The sequence below is a fragment of the Chelonia mydas genome, chromosome 1 (assembly GCF_015237465.2).
Source record: "Chelonia mydas isolate rCheMyd1 chromosome 1, rCheMyd1.pri.v2, whole genome shotgun sequence".
In the NCBI taxonomy this organism is placed as follows: Eukaryota; Metazoa; Chordata; order Testudines; family Cheloniidae; genus Chelonia; species Chelonia mydas.
Genome location: NC_057849.1, coordinates 334,965,711 through 334,981,632, shown reverse-complemented (window position 1 = coordinate 334,981,632; position 15,922 = coordinate 334,965,711). Strand labels below are relative to the sequence as shown.

The 15,922-nt window shown below is 41.3% G+C and overlaps 1 long non-coding RNA gene across 1 annotated transcript in view; it reads left to right on the top strand.

Moving 5' to 3' along the window:
* Positions 1–540: 540 nt before the first annotated feature.
* Positions 541–15,922, top strand: part of LOC119565081 — a 313,090-nt gene continuing 297,708 nt past the window's right edge. Inside the window, exon 1 of the long non-coding RNA XR_005223810.2 lies at positions 541–1,605. This is a non-coding gene — a long non-coding RNA (uncharacterized LOC119565081). The remainder of the gene's footprint in view (positions 1,606–15,922) is intronic.

Genomic DNA, 15,922 nt, shown 5'->3' with positions numbered 1-15,922 from the left:
ATTATTTTAGTATCCTCCAAAATGTGGCTACAAAGCAAAGCAAACGTAAATCTACAGGCTATTCTAATGCAAAAAGTCAATAATCCACACAAAATATTGGACCCAACCCTGCAACCTTTACTCATGTGAGTAGTCCCATTGAAACCAGTTGAACTACTCAGATGCGTAAGGGCTGCACGCTGCAGCATTGGGTCCGCTTACAGTACAAAGAAATGATATAATCCATATTGTTACTGCAGTGCTTCTGAAAATCTATTTAGAACCAAATTGCTTATGTTCCATTCAGTATGTCTGTGTCCGTTCTTGTCTAAATAGCAAACTTGGAATGTAAGTGGAGATTACTTTAATTAAGTTACATTTTAGCTTTTTATTATATGGTTACACACATAAGTAGGGTAATCACTGAATACAAATTTGACATATTTACTGTAGCATGATCCAAGGAATTAGTATTAAAGTATTAAGGAAAAGCATCATTTCACTCTTTTAATTTTACTTTATAATTAGGTAGGAACCAGATTTCAGTGATATACACTTTGTGCGGGGTGGGTGGGTGTGTGTTCTGGTAGTATGATTTTGTGCATGTTTTCTAATACTTACTAACATAGAGACCTTGATAAGTGGATTTTATACAGCCACTTATTTTTAAATATTTAAATAAATATTAGCTTTTTATCCACATACATTGTTACATTTGTCCATTGTACATATGCATTGTGCCATTTTCTTGTTATGCTTCCAATTTCTGTTATTTTTCATTGTCACACATGAGGATTTTAAAAACATTTAAAATTATTAGAAAACAGACAACAAACAAAACAGGGAACATTTCTTTGTGCCAAAGAGGAGTTCTCACTGTTATGTTGAAAGTTTTATATACATTAATTATTCTTGTCTACTTTGCATCCAAACGACTGTCTGTGAAAGATAGAAAGATAGAAAATACATACACACGTGTGTGTGTGTGTGTGTGTATACACACCCACACTCTTATACTATGTGTATGCATTTGTGTTTCTTCACAGAATATGCTATTAAAATCAATCAGGTCTGATACATTTTTAAATTGATGGGGAAAAATCAACTGATTGAACAGCAGTTTCTGTAGTGTGCTGTGTTGTATCAGTTAAAATGAAAATAAATGTCATGCAAAAAACCATATCCAACCCTCCCTCCACCAGCAAAAAACAACAACAAACAACCTTTTCAACTCCTGATTTTTAGCCATCAGGAGTGGAGAGAGACACAGACAGCATGGTCCCAGCATGCTTTTTGCCGTTTTTTTTTGTTTGCACATTAGCTGTCAGTTGCAGCCCTGCAGGTAGTAGAACCCAGTGGGAAGAGGGGCGGGACAGAATGATGCAGCCTGAACTGACAGCAAATTTAAATCACTGAGCCTTCTTTTTTTTTTTTTTCCCTCCTTTGGTTTTTTTTTTATTATTATTATTTTTTCTACTCTGCGACAAACTGAAAAGATTCTAGCACACGTTAATTTAACAACCCTGCTTCTTCTGTTTTTTTCCCTCCTTTCTGCTTCCAGGATAATTAAAAGAGAAACCTGTAAAGGCAACATTCCTTCAAGCGAGTTGGTGCTGCAACGTGCTGGTGAGACAAATTTTAATTTTTTTTCCCCTTTCCCTGTCTTTTCTTTTCCTTTTTCGGAGCTGAAAGCTTTTGTATATCTAATGCAGTCATAAGTGAGGTCCCCCTGCTGTGGGGAGTTAGAATGTAATGAAAAGGTGTAATTGCTTGATATCTGACCTTATCGTATTACTTAAAATGGGTAATAACCGTATTCGTGCCTGTCTTCATGAAGCTTTCTCTCTGCTGGGCAAATAGTCAATTCACAGAAGCAGTGCTGTGACTGTCGCACTATGATAATGGGGACTAGGTTGTTTTTTGGTTACCATTCCACACTCCTGTCAGAAAGAATGCTTGAGTTGTTTGGGGTTTTTTAATTGCCTGAAGCACTGATGTTAAGGGGGAGTCTTATAAGGCTTGGATATCAGTCTGGCTGTTCAGCTGTTTACGAGGCAGACAGGAAGTGCCACAGTGAAACTTTCTAAATATATATATATATTCTTTCTAAATATATATATATTCTTCAGCTTGGTTTTACTGGGGTCAGAATATATGGGATAGGTTGTTAAGTGCTATGGAAAGTTCTTTCTAGGCATTAGGTTGGTCATCTGTTACGTGAGGGGAGGGGGAAAGTTCAGCTGTCATTTCTTAGCAGTAGTTGCTATTAGTGAAGCTAAAAACTTTTACACAGAATGCCTATGTTGCCTTTGTTAAAGAATGAGTTTGATTCTGTCGAGAGTTGCAGAATGTGTCAATGACAATTATTAGATTTGTGTTGTGCACCTTCAAGTACTCCTGCTTTCTAGTGTCTTTCTGACCTTATCGAGCAGTGAACATAAGCAGCATTAAAAAAAAAGTCAGATCACTCGCTTGTCATATCACATTTTTGTATGACTTTCAGAGCCTGATCCTGGCAAGTTCTGAGTACCTGCAACCCCAACTAAAGTCAATAAGGAAGCTGAGCTTGTGGACTGTCTTATAGAAGGCTGTTTAACACTGCCTCACAGAGGTTTTTTTGGTGGGGGCGGGGGGAAGCAGTACAAAATCTGAAACTGAGGCCCCCTTCCAAAAAAACTACCAGGAGGAGAGGCCCAGGGTGGGATTGAAGAATGAGCCCGCACAGCACTTGCCCCACAGGGACAGCTCTTGTCCCCTGGGGCTGGGGCTGGGCCTGGGCCCAGCTCCCCGCTCCAGGCATTGTGACCTGGTGCATGGGGTCACGGCAACACTCAGGTTTATGGTCGCAATGCCACTCACTCAAATTTTGTCATGACTGAGGGGCGGGTGGGCCAAATCTGAGCGGCGCTACACACCAGTGCACCCAGTTGCATCGCCACTTGGTTTCGGTACCGTCTCGAACAGGGGATGATGAGCAAACTGCCCCTCCCCCACAAAGTGGCCTACACCCGCCTAAACTTGATCAAGTGGTTGTTTCATTTTCAAATTAATATTATTAATAATGATATATATTAGCTGTTTATGCCCTTAGGGCCTGATCCTGCCAACTCTTATTCACATGAGTAACCCCACTGAAGTCAATGGGGCTAACTGAATGAGTCAGAATTACTCACGTGACTGAATATTTACAGAATTGAGCTTGGCCACCTGGAAGAATGCTTTCTTGTGTTTACATAGGCTGAGAATTTCAGAGGAGTAAAAGGGAGTTAGGCTCCCAAATCCCATTGAACTTCAGTGAGATTTAAGCCCCTAACTCTGTTGGGCTCCTTTGAAAACCACAACCTTAATCAGTAAAGTACTGGAGCCATCCATTATTTGCTTTGAAATTAATCAGCTCCATAGTGATACATCAGAGCTCCCCCGTTTTTAATCTACTTTGCCAAGTCTGCATTATAACCAAAGAATCTGGAGACCAAGTCAGACTAAGCAGTGATCAGAGAAGTTAAGCACTAAGACTCTTTAGAAAACCTGGTTAGAGGAGGAGAAGAGGTGATGGTGGCTGTGCTATATGCTAATTTACATTACTTTGTGGTCTAAGGAATTTTACTTGTGCAGGTGATAGGGTTAAGGTGCATTGGTTGGTGTTAGCAATTCTACCACAGACACTTTGTTACTGTGTGTATTTCAATCACACTTTAAAACTTTCTTCCTTTAGAATATTTTGCTGTAGAAAATTTACACCACTCGTGTGGAGAATTGTGCTATTTTGTATGAAATTAGATCGCTATCGCTCCTGTGTCTTATTTCTGCATCCAATAGCCCTGTCCCCAAAGTGCTAAGGTCCGCAAGGGCCCCCAAAAGTCTCCCTTTGTCCCCTGTAATCCTAACTTCCCATCCATTAGAGGAGAAAAGTATTGAATTCAATATTCTTGCTATGAAAATAAATTTGTGTTCACCGAATATAAACTTCCAGTTAGAAGCATATCTGAGATAATATGAGTAAATTGTAGTCTGTTGACATTACACTATACAGTTATAGGCCCCGATTCTGTCTGATAAAATAGTTCCTTTACACTGTTCCAGTGGTGTAAAGGCGATTAAACGATCTTCATGACATACCCCTATTATAGATGGATTCTCCAGGTGGCATAGAACCATCAAGGGTCTACAGTTATAGGCCCCGATTCTGTCTGATAAAATAGTTCCTTTACACTGTTCCAGTGGTGTAAAGGCAATTAAATGATCTTCATAACATACCCCTATTATAGATGGATTCTCCAGGTGGCATAGAACCATCAAGGGTCTACACTATCTCCTTCCTTGTCCAACACAGGAACAGAGCACGGCAGAGTTTGGGCCATAATCTCTAAAAATGATCCAGATCACTGTACTTTTTTAAAAAAAGTTCTTGATGAAAACATGAACTTTCTCTTTAAATGTGGTCATCTAAATAAAACAAATTGTATAATGCTGCAAATTATTTTAATACTTCCCTATACAAACCCATACAGCTTTAGGAAATATCTAGTTGAATTAAAACTGATCTCTATTTAAAAAAAAAATTCACAGATTCCTAGGTGTTAAAGGACCTTTGCGATAGTCTAGTTTGACCTCTTGCCTAACATAAGCCATAGTCCTTCCTATCAATAACATCGAAATAAGAAAACACCAGGCTATGAAAAAGCAAATCTGTGAGCTACAATTGTTAAGACGGTAGAAGAGAAACATTGCTGTTCTATGTGAAGAACTGTTATCATCACTAGAGCTTTAATAAAAATTGTAAAATTGTAAAATTATAGGTTTCACTATAGAGCCCAGTCATCCATACTGGTAATCAGTCCATAATCCTGCTCATTTAGATGCCAGGAAGTATTATACTTTCCCCTCATTAATAAAATATAAAGGACAGCTCACAGTGATGTTATCAAACAGGCTAATTATCAATTAGCTTTCAGGAAAAAACAAGCTTAATCCTGCATTCTTCCCACACCTCCAACTCCCAGTGAAATCAGTGGAAGTTAGAGGTGCTCAAGAAATTTAGAATCAAGCCTACTGTAGCCAAATCCCAAATTCACCATGAACTAAATTGATGTAGGATTCTGTCTGCCCAGTTTTGCAGCTCTCTGTATATATGCCCGTGACTTCACTTGGGATCTGATCTGGCAAAGCACTTAAGCCTATGTATGGGCTTAAGTGCTTGCTGGTTTGGAATCATGCCAGTATCTCTAGCATTGATGGCCTGCTGGCAGCAGTGAGTTTTGTTCCATTCTGATGACTTTTTGGGGACCTGGCTCATAATCCTTGTATGCTTCGGCTTGGAAGTATTGAGGACCTGCCCCCAACCTGCTGGATGCCTATGGATTTGTGGGAGTTCAGGGCCTCTATATTGCCTCTGGTCCCATTTTTGCCATGCCTTCTCTTCCCCTGTCCCTAGTGGTAGTGGTCCCCAAAAACTCAAGAGGGGCCTCTAAGGAAGATCCTAGGTCTATACACAGAACTAGAAGGTGGAGAACACAATGTGTCCTGCCCACCCATTCTTCCCCATGGCCTTCCAAGTCACAATCTCTCCACCTATGCAGACCATGGACGGTGGAGCATTCTTTGGTAGGGGGCAGCACCACAGAGCTCGGTGGGTAACCCACACCCCCTTGGCTCTCAGTCCATCTCTAGCAGTGGCTGAGCCATATAGAGAGGTTCATGAGCCTCCTACAGCCTTGGCTAATGGAGCTAGGTCTTTTAGCTCAGGCAGTAGAAGCTCATCCAGATGTAATTCCTGCTGCTGACAATTCACTCAGGGGGCCAGCATCAGGCCTTGTTCATACTAGGAGAGTTGACCCAGTATAGGCATAGTGGTGTTGCTAAACCAGCAGAAATCTCCTGGTTTAGATGCAGGTACATCAGTAAAACTGTACTTATGCTTGTTCAGGGAACCAGCATAAGTTCTGCTGGTATAAGTACAGTTTACTTGTCCACACTAGGGCTTTTGCTGGCATAGCTATGTCAGTAAAAAATTCACACCCTTACCCAACGTAGCTATAGCAGTATAACCTGACATCAGGAATTATAACATTCAAAAACCAGTAGGAGAAACTTCAATCTCCCTGGTTACTCAATAACAGACTTAAAAGTGGCAATTCTTCACCAAAAATCTTCAAAAACAGACTCCAACGTGAAATTGCAGAACTGGAATTAATTTGCAAACTGGACACCATCAAATTAGGCCTGAATAAAGACTGGGAGTGGATGGGTCATTACAAAAACTAATTTCCCCATACGAATTTCCCCCTACTGTTACTTACACCTTCTTGTCAACTGTTTGAAATGGGCCACTCTCATTACCATTACAAAAGTGATTTTTCCTCCCCTGGTATTAATTGAATTGTCTTGTTAGATTGACCTCCCCCCCCCGCACTTGGTAAGGCAACTCCCATCTTTTAATATACTATGTATATATATACCTGCTACTGAATTTTCCACTCCATGCATCTGATGAAGTGTGTTCTAGCCCACGAAAGCTTATGCACAAATAAATTTGTTAGTCTCCAAGGTGCCACAAGGACTCCGCGTTGTTTTTGCTGATACAGACTAACACGGCTACCACTCTGAAAAGTATAACCTTGAAGTGTAGACCAGATGTTTTACATACACAGAGGAAGAGTTCATACATTGAGATTCCCTCCATGTGCAGTGGATGAATGGGAACCAGTCCCACTCACTGAATTTTTAAGTAAACTGTGATTGGAAAAAAAATGTGAAGGAACAAAAGTTTTCCAAAGGACTTTACCCTTACATGTCTTACACCAGAAATAGATGGCAGGGTAAGGGTAAGTCCAATGGTGATGTTTTTGTGTAAACCAAACTACTGATTCTCACCTAAATTCTTTGCAGTCACTTCAGAAGAGTCATGGCTTGTGTGAAACAAGCGTTTATTTCTGTCTCAAAGTTTTTCTTCAGCACCCTCCACGGTACTGCACATGCAGAGAAAAACATCCCAGACTTTAAAATCTGCTGACTTTTCCAATAAGTCTATTTTAATGTTATCTCTTCTATCACACTACTGTACTAACTGGCATCACACATTCACAGCAAAGTCCTGCATGGCATTTTTTAACCATAGAGATTACAAAAACGCACTGCTTCACTGGCAGATTCACGTTGCCACAAAATTGTATTTGTTAATGGAGCTGTGAAAATACATTGCACCTGCCATCTCTTAGCTCAGGGATTTTATATACGGCTAAGAAGAATTTAAGAATGCCTGCAAAATGGGGTTTGGTTGTATCGGCTTAGCTTTAGAGGGAAGAGTGCTCTATAAAATTCCTACCCATAATTGGACACAGCTGACAGCCTTACTTAACTAGTGCTCACGAATGAATGAACAATGAACATATTCTGCCTCTTCTCACCCCAGAAGAATGGCCATTCCAGATCAGATGCCAGATGTTAACGCTATTGTGCATAGCCTTGTTGTAACTGCAGGTGAGACAAATGTGAAGCATTTAGGGACATTTGCTAGTCTGCAGATTTAAAAAAATAATCATGCATGGCATTCTAAAGAAATACATATATTATTCCACATGCTGCATGCAACACACAACTTTCAAATGCGGGCTATTCTATAGGTGTATACTCATGCAACAAATGTTCTATTCTACTGTTATATTTTTATGCCACAAATTGTACTGGATTCTACTGGGTGCTGCTTCCATTGAAGTCATTGACAAAACTCTACTGGCTTCAGTGATATTAGGATTGGACCAACTGTCCAAAGTTCAGGAACCTATTCAAGCTATCAAAGCTTAGACACAGTGACGACATAACTTTTCCTCCCTCTGATTTAAGTCGTGACTTAGGGCTTGATCCAGATCAATAGGAGCCATTCAGCTGATTTCAATGGGCTGTGGTGTCATTCTAGTAAAAAGCAGCAATAATTACACAGGCTGTGATCCAGCAAAGCAGAACTAGATGGCAGGATAGTCATATGCTTAACATTATAGCACGTGAATAGTCCCATTGGCATGAATGGGAGTACACACATGCTTAAAGTTAAACAAGCATGTAAGTGTTTTGCTGGATCCATAGCTTCTCATTCCATGTCCTCTGTTAAGCAAAATAACTGGTGGAATTCAGAGATGGCCCAAACGTAAGCCCTGAGCAGCCATAAATTTTGGTGAAGTTTGGACCTATGTCCAGGTTTTGTGGCTGGCTTATAATTCTGTAAGCCCCAATTTCAGCAAAACGCTCATATCCATGCTTAAAACTTTAACTTTAACATCAGGAGAATTACTCACATATGTAAAATTAAGCATGTACTTTCCTAGACTGGGGCCAAAAAATCCAAGGATTCCACCACCCCCATAAATTCTGGGGAAGTTAGGATCTGGTGCTGCACTTCTCTGATCAGTCCCACTTCTGGTTGGAATGTGATTTTAAGAAAATCAATATAATGATCCCAATTCAAATAGGAAAATATTTCTGTTTGTAATCAAAAGTACGTAATTGCATCCCTAATTGTAATCCAGTACGTAATTGTTAGTCAGCAAAACACACAATGCATCCTTAGTTAGAAAATTTGCTTAAAGTGAAGCATGTGCTTATGTGCCTTGCTGAACTGGGGCTGTGATCTTCTGGACTATCCTGCTTTCTTGAAACTTACCCTTGTGGTGATCTGGAGGTTTTTCTGTTCCCATCACACTGCACCTGGTGTTTCCCCAAGTTTCATGCTGTCAGAAGTATGAGGGCCAAATTGAAAATACTGGTGTTTGTGAGCGTGTAATCTTTTCAGTGCAGACTTTGGTCAGTGCGGTTCTGTTCAGAGTAGGTGCATGATAGTAATGATGTCCAGGCATAAGGCCAAATCCTAGAACTGCCCCCAAAGCTGATATGCTCATACTCTGCAACAGTAGCACTAATTCCTATTCTGGCCAACAGCAGCTGAATGCGCTGCTCACCGTGAGGTTTATTCCTGCCAGGAGTGTGTACGAGCTGCATTAGACCTGTGCATTATGCCTATAGCTGGATCAGAGAATGTAGCTCATAAATAGGCAGCCTATACTGTCCCCAAGCCCCACATCCAGTTCCAGAATGCCCTTTTGCAGCTCTTACAATAGAGGACCTGTGAAATGGCCTTTCCATGAATTTTTGCGGGGAGCCAAAATAGAGGTGGCCAAGTTCCACCTCATACTCCTCCAGCTGGCCACAATTTTTCTGACAGGCACTTATGTGCAGCGCCTGAAAGAATTTGGCCTATTGTGCCCATATTCATCATTCATGTGACACCAGTGAAGTTATATCCTTCAGAGCTAGGGCCAGGGCAGTGAGCTGCAAACATAGGCTGGTGCTTAAAGGATCAGTGGAGATCTCTATTAGCAAGTGAATAAAAACACAGACACACAATGTATTAAACCAAGCAGTAACTGTGTCTAAAAATAAGTTATTACCCCATGTCCAACAACAATCAGTCAAATGGTATTATTAGTGTGCATTCCAGCTTGGTTACATGGGGGCATGATCCAAGTCTCATTCAAATCAATGGGAGCCTTACCTAAGGGCCCAACCCCACTTCACTGTGGGTTGGACTCGGGCCCTAGGAGTGGCCAGATCATCAGCTGCTGTAAATCAGCATTGCTTTATTGAGCTTAGTGATCGTCAGCTGAAGATCTGGACTAGGCTTTATATTTGAATGGCTGGTTAATATTAGACTTGGCTGAATAGTATTCGCTGAGGGCCAGATTAATAGATTTTAAGGGACTATTATGATAATTTAGTCTGACTTTCTGCATAACACACACCATAGAATTTCACCCAGTAATTCCTGCATGAAGTCCATAACTTATGGCCGAGCTGGAACATATATTTTAGAAAGACATCCAGTCTTCATTTAAAGACTTCAAATGGTGGAGAGTCCACCACATCCTTTACTCACATAAAGTGGCACTTTATTCCACAAGTAGTCTTATGGAGTGAGGCACTAGTAAATGTGACTTCGGGATCAGGATCAGGGCCGGAAAAATATCTCAGATTGATAGTATTTTAGTGATTCTCTCAGATCTAATTAGTGACCCAGAGTGATCCGGACATTGTCTCTATATCAGAAAATCCCAATTTTGCAGGCAAGTGGCCCTAATAAATCTGTTTCCTAGAAAGTAGGAAATATTTTGACATTGCTGTCTCCCCCTTTCTTTGGATAACATCATAATTTCTGCAGGCTTCTGGTGTATTAACCCATAAAATGTCTTCCATTAGGAAGTCATAGAAGCCCCATTGCTTGAGACGTTTATTCAGGCAAATATTCAGTACTGCTCATATCCTTCATTGGCAAGGTGATGGACGAGGTAAGGCAATAGATCTCTCTCATACATAAAGATCACCTGAACACTATCCCAAACTTGAACCAAACTTTCTGATTTTTTTAATGGTGGGATAACATGCTTTTGTTCTGTACTTCCAGAGTTTGTCTCGGCACAACAGTGAAAATACAGAGGCTATTCTCACTATACATCCAAACAGGTTCAAACCTCAAAGTACTAAAAACCTCTTGTAAATCTCTCTCTCAACACTTCTGGTTTCACAGAATTGTAGGAAGTAGAGATGGAAAAAAATCTGTGAGGTTAGCTACTGTAGCCCATCATCCATCTGTATGGTAACAACCCTGGTAATAGAGTAACAGCCGTGTTAGTCTGTAGCTCACGAAAGCTTATGCTCAAATAAATTGGTTAGTCTCTAAGGTGCCACAAGTACTCCTTTTCTTTTGCAACCCTGGTAATGGCTACTAATGGCTTATTTGGTCTATATTTCCATTTATACATGTGTTTCTCATAATACAAGAATGGGGGACATTCAATGGTATTGAAAGTCAGCAAATTTAAAATTGATTAAAGCAAATAATTTTCACACAATTCATATTTAATCTGTGAGACTCAAGCCTGAGAGCTCATCAGAATTTTTAAAAAATGATTGAGTCACTGACTTCTAATTTATAGTCAAGCATGGTCTATTGAGCAGAAGGCTGGGAGCTAGGATCCAGGCTCTCACACTGAGTCCTTCTGTGTACTTGGATAACACACTTACCCTTTCTACCTCAGTTTCCCCCTCTGTAAAATGTGAATGAGAATGCCTACTTATCTACCTCCCAGGGACATGTGAGAAATAATCATGGAATCATAGAAAATAAGGCTCGGAAGAGACCTCAGGAGGTCATCTGGGCCAACCCCCTGCTCAAAGCAGGACCAATCCCCAACTAAATCATCCCAGCCAGGGTTTTGTCAAGCCTGACCTTAAAAACCTCTAAGGAAGGAGATTCCACCACCTCCCTAGGTAACCCATTCCAGTGCTTCACCACCCTCCTAGTGAAATAGTGTTTCCTAATATCCAATTTAGACCTCCCCAGCTGCAACTTGAGACCTTTTCTCCTTGTTCTGTCATCTGCCACTGCTGAGAGCAGCTTAGCTCCAACCTCTGTGGACTCCCCCTTCAGGTAGTTGAAGGCTGCTATCAAATCCCTCCTCACTCTTTTCTTCTGCAGACTAAACAAGCCCAGTTCCTTCAGCCTTTCCTCGTAAGTCATGTACCCCAGCCCCCTAATAATTTTCATTGCCCTCTGCTGGACTCTCTCCAATTTGTCCACATCCTTTCTGTGGGGGGGGCCCAAAACTGGACACAGTACTCCAGATGTGGCCTCACCAGTGCTGAATAGAGGGGAATAATCACGTCCCTCCATCTGCTGTCAACACTCCTACTAATGGAGCCCAATATGCCGTTAGCCTTCTTGGCAAGAAGGGCACACTGTTGACTCATATCCAGCTTCTCTTCCACTGTAATTCTTTTCTGCAGAACTGTCCCCACCCTGTAGCAGTGCATGGGATTCTTCTATTCTAAGTGCAGGACTCTGCACTTGTCCTTGTTGAACCTCATCAGATGTCTTTTCGCCCGATCCTCCAATTTTGTCTAGGTCACTCTGGACATATCCAGCATATCTACCTCTCCCCCGAGCTTAGTGACATCTGAGAACTTGCTGAGGGTGCAATCCATCCCATCATCCAGATAATTAACAAAGATGTTGAACAAAACCAGCCCCAGGACCTACCTTTGGGGCACTCCGATTAATAGCAGCTGCCATCTAGACATTGAGTCATTGATCACTATCCATTGAGCCCAATGATCTAGCCAGCTTTCTGTCCACCTTATAATCCATTCATCCAATCCACACTTCTTAAACTTGCTGGCAAGAATACTGTGGGAGACTGTATCAAAAGCTTTGCTAAAGTCAAGGTATATCTTGTCCACCGCATTCCCTATATCCACAGAGCCAGTTATCTCATCATAGAAGGCAATCAGGTTAGTCAGGCATGACTTGCCCTTGGTGAATCCATGTTGATTGTTCCTGATCACCTTCCTCTGCTCCAAGTGTTTCAAAATGGATTCTTTGAGAACCTGCTCCATGATTTTTCCAGGGACTGAGGTGTGGCTATAGTTCCCTAGATTCTCCTTCTTCCCTTTCTTAAAGATGTGTGCTATATTTGCCTTTTTCCAGTCGTCTGGGACCTCCCCCGATCGCCACAAGTTTTCAGAGATAATGGCCAATGGCTCTGCAATCACATCAGCTAACTCCCTCAGCACCCTCGGATGCATTGCATCCGGACCCATGGACTTGTGCATGTTCAGCTTTTCCAAACCTGTTCTTTCACCACTGAGAGCTGCTCACCTTCTCCCCATACTGTGCTGCCCAGTGCAGGAGTCTGGGAGCTGACCTTGTCTGTGAAGACTGAGGCAAAAAAAAAAAAAAAAAAGCATTGAGTACTTCAGCTTTTCCACATCATCTGTCACTAGGTTGTCTCCCCCATACAGTAAGGGGCCCACACTTTCCCTGACCTTCTTCTTGTTGCTAACATACCTGTAGAAACCCTTCTTGCTACCCTTCACATCCCTTGCTAGCTGCAACTCCAATTGTGCTTTGGCCTTCCTGATTACACCCCTGCATGCTCAAGCAATATTTTTATACTCCTCTCATCTGTCCAAGTTTCCACTTCTTGTAAGCTTCCTTTTTGTGTTTAAACTCACCAAATAGTTCTCTGTTAAGACAAGCTGGTTGCCTGCCATATTTGCTATTCGTTCTGCACAGTGGGATGATTTATTCCTGTGCCCTCGATACGGTTTCTTCACAATACAGCCAGCTCTCCTGGACTCCTTTCCCCCGCATATTAGCCTCCCAGGGGATCCTACCCATCAGTTCTCTGATGGAGTCAAAGTCCAGGATCCATATTCTAATTAATGTTTGTAAAGTGTTTTGAAGATGAAAAGCATGGTGTACCCACAAAAGTATTGTTAATATGCCATCATAAGGAATTATTAATCAACCTCGATGGCTGCATTCTTCTAATAGCTGTGGGCAGTTATTGTGTCCATTATCCTGCAAGCTTTTCTGTGTTGACAAACCCCAGTGGGTTTCACATGGGTGCCTGGCTACTCCAACACAGAACAGCATGTGGGATTGGGGCCTTCACTGTTGTTTAACTCTAAAGAGAGTTTGAAATAAGCCTGCTGAAGTTCTTATGTGAGCTCTTAACCATAACTTTCATCCCTTGCCAGTCCTAGTACTCTTGGAAGTTTAAAAGAGGACAGGGGACATAGTTAGAAATTTATGAGAACAAAGATAGTGGATTAAATTTTCAGAAGTGAATGTCCCAATTTGTTCATGCCTGACCTAAACAAACAGAAACTCCAATATATGTGCATGAACCCACCCTTTTTTCAAGTAAATCCTCATATGCATGAGCAATTTGGGTTTGGAACGCATTCGTCAGTCTGTGCATACGCAAAAAACATGTGAATGTGTGACTTTTGAAAACTGTGTACTTTAAAAACTGTTGGATCTGCCCTCTTGACAGCTTGATTCAGTCTTTTTTAAAAAACATTGTGAGTCTTCATATTTCCAGAATCCCCCAAAACTGATTAACTAGTCAATAGATCTACTTATCTGAAGTAATAGTGGCTCAGGTCTCATTGCATATGCAGGAGGTCCAATTTAGGGGAAAGTTATTTCTGGCAATGCAGTAGTCAGAATCATGAATGCACATTGGCTAATAATGCTGCTTTATTTTTAGTTTTTCTGAGTGGATATGGCAGTTCATGTTCCCACATTATTTTAGCAAATGCACATTGCAGACTTACCAATAAGTGATGCATTGATGAAAACATTGGGCCCTCAGTAACTTCCTCCATATCCCCCGCTTCTCTCCTTTGGCTCTTCCTCCTTTGCTCTTCTGAAGTTGATGTTTCCTCTCAGCACTGTTCTCCATACAGAGTCTTTCTTGAAAGTCCCTTCTGCCAGCTGGACCCTTTACTTTTTTCCCTCCTAAGGGACAAATGTGCTCCTAGTGTAAATGGGTAAAACTCCATTGAAGTCAATGGAGTGGATCCCATTTACACCTGTAGAGAATTTGCCTCTATGATTCTCTACCAGGCCTCATGCAGTTTAAAATAATTCAGTGTTGGTTCCAGTGCATCTGTTAGACTGTAAAACACTCTTCGTCTCCTATGGAGGATAGCCTTATCGTGAGAGCTGTGTGGGAAATGGTTTCCCCTTCTTGGGAAAATGTTTGAGATTTCAAAAAGTTTTCTGTTCCACATTGTGATGAAACCAAGATTTACCAAAAAATTTCATGAAAAAGAGAGGAACCCCCTGCCCCCCGGATAACTGACAGCCTGGTGCTTAAGGTCTTCACCTGGGATGTGGGACACGCAGCTTCAAATCACTGCTCTATCTGATTTAGAGAAGGGACTTGAGCCCAGGTCTCCCACATCCCTGGTAAGTGTTCTAATCACTGGACTATAGAGTGAGTCTCTCTGGCCCAATTAACACATAATTATTTATAGAAAGTGGAACAACTCCAACAGGAGAGACCCACCCAAGAACATCCTGTAGCCTGCTGCTCAGGCACTCATCTGAATCAGGTAAAACAGGGAATTAAACCTGGGTCTCCCCCTCACAAGGTGAGTGCCCCTAATCACCATATTATTGGCTTTTCTGAAGTGGATGGCTCGCTGTCTGTCTGACTGCCTCTCCTCTCTCCCTCTCTTTCCCCCTGCCTGAGAAACCTTCCCTAAGACAATGTTGTCAAAACTGTGCCTTTCTCATGACAATTTTCAGTTTCAATGAATTGGCATTTCCTGAGGGAAAAAACTGTTCCATCAAAAAATTCTCAATCAACTTGAATTGGCACTCAAGCCAAAACTAGAGCTGAAAAAGCAGTAGAAACACTCATCATGGGACAATCTTGCATTGGCCGGGTGATACATTATAGTATCTAACAGGAGTTCTCCATCTTCATCTTCTGTGATCACGTACAAGTATAAATTAGTACCATTTTGATAGTGACCTCTTCAGCTTCTTTCGGTACAGACTTCTTCAGGACCCCATATAGTGTGGATCACTTATTCCAGGTTTCTCTTTGAAGAAGAAATCTGCTGATGTGTCAGAGATTAAATGAGTTACTCATGATAAATTGTGCTTCATGGCTCTGTATAGCACTGAAAATTATGCATTTTACGCTATCTTGTAAAATAACCATTTATCTAAGAAAACATATTGATTGCTTTCAGCTTCATATGAAAACTATCCTGGGCTGTGAATCTTAATTTAGCAAGCTGTTGACAGACAGGAAAGAAAAAGAGACGACTAACAATGATGGAAAAGAATCAGTTACTTAAATGTCAATAGGGGGAGTCTAAAAAATGAGCTCAAAGTAACAGACCAATTTGTTCTCAAGTGTCCAGTTTGAGATACAGACTTGGTAATTTTACCACCTTTCCCACATTTGAAATGCAGCTTTCAGCCTCTAAGGCAAACTGCATGGTGATGTGCTAATCTAATATCAACCCAACTGTTGCACAGATGAAAAAGTATATTTATGGAAGGAGTGATGTGCAGTGATTAGACCAAAGG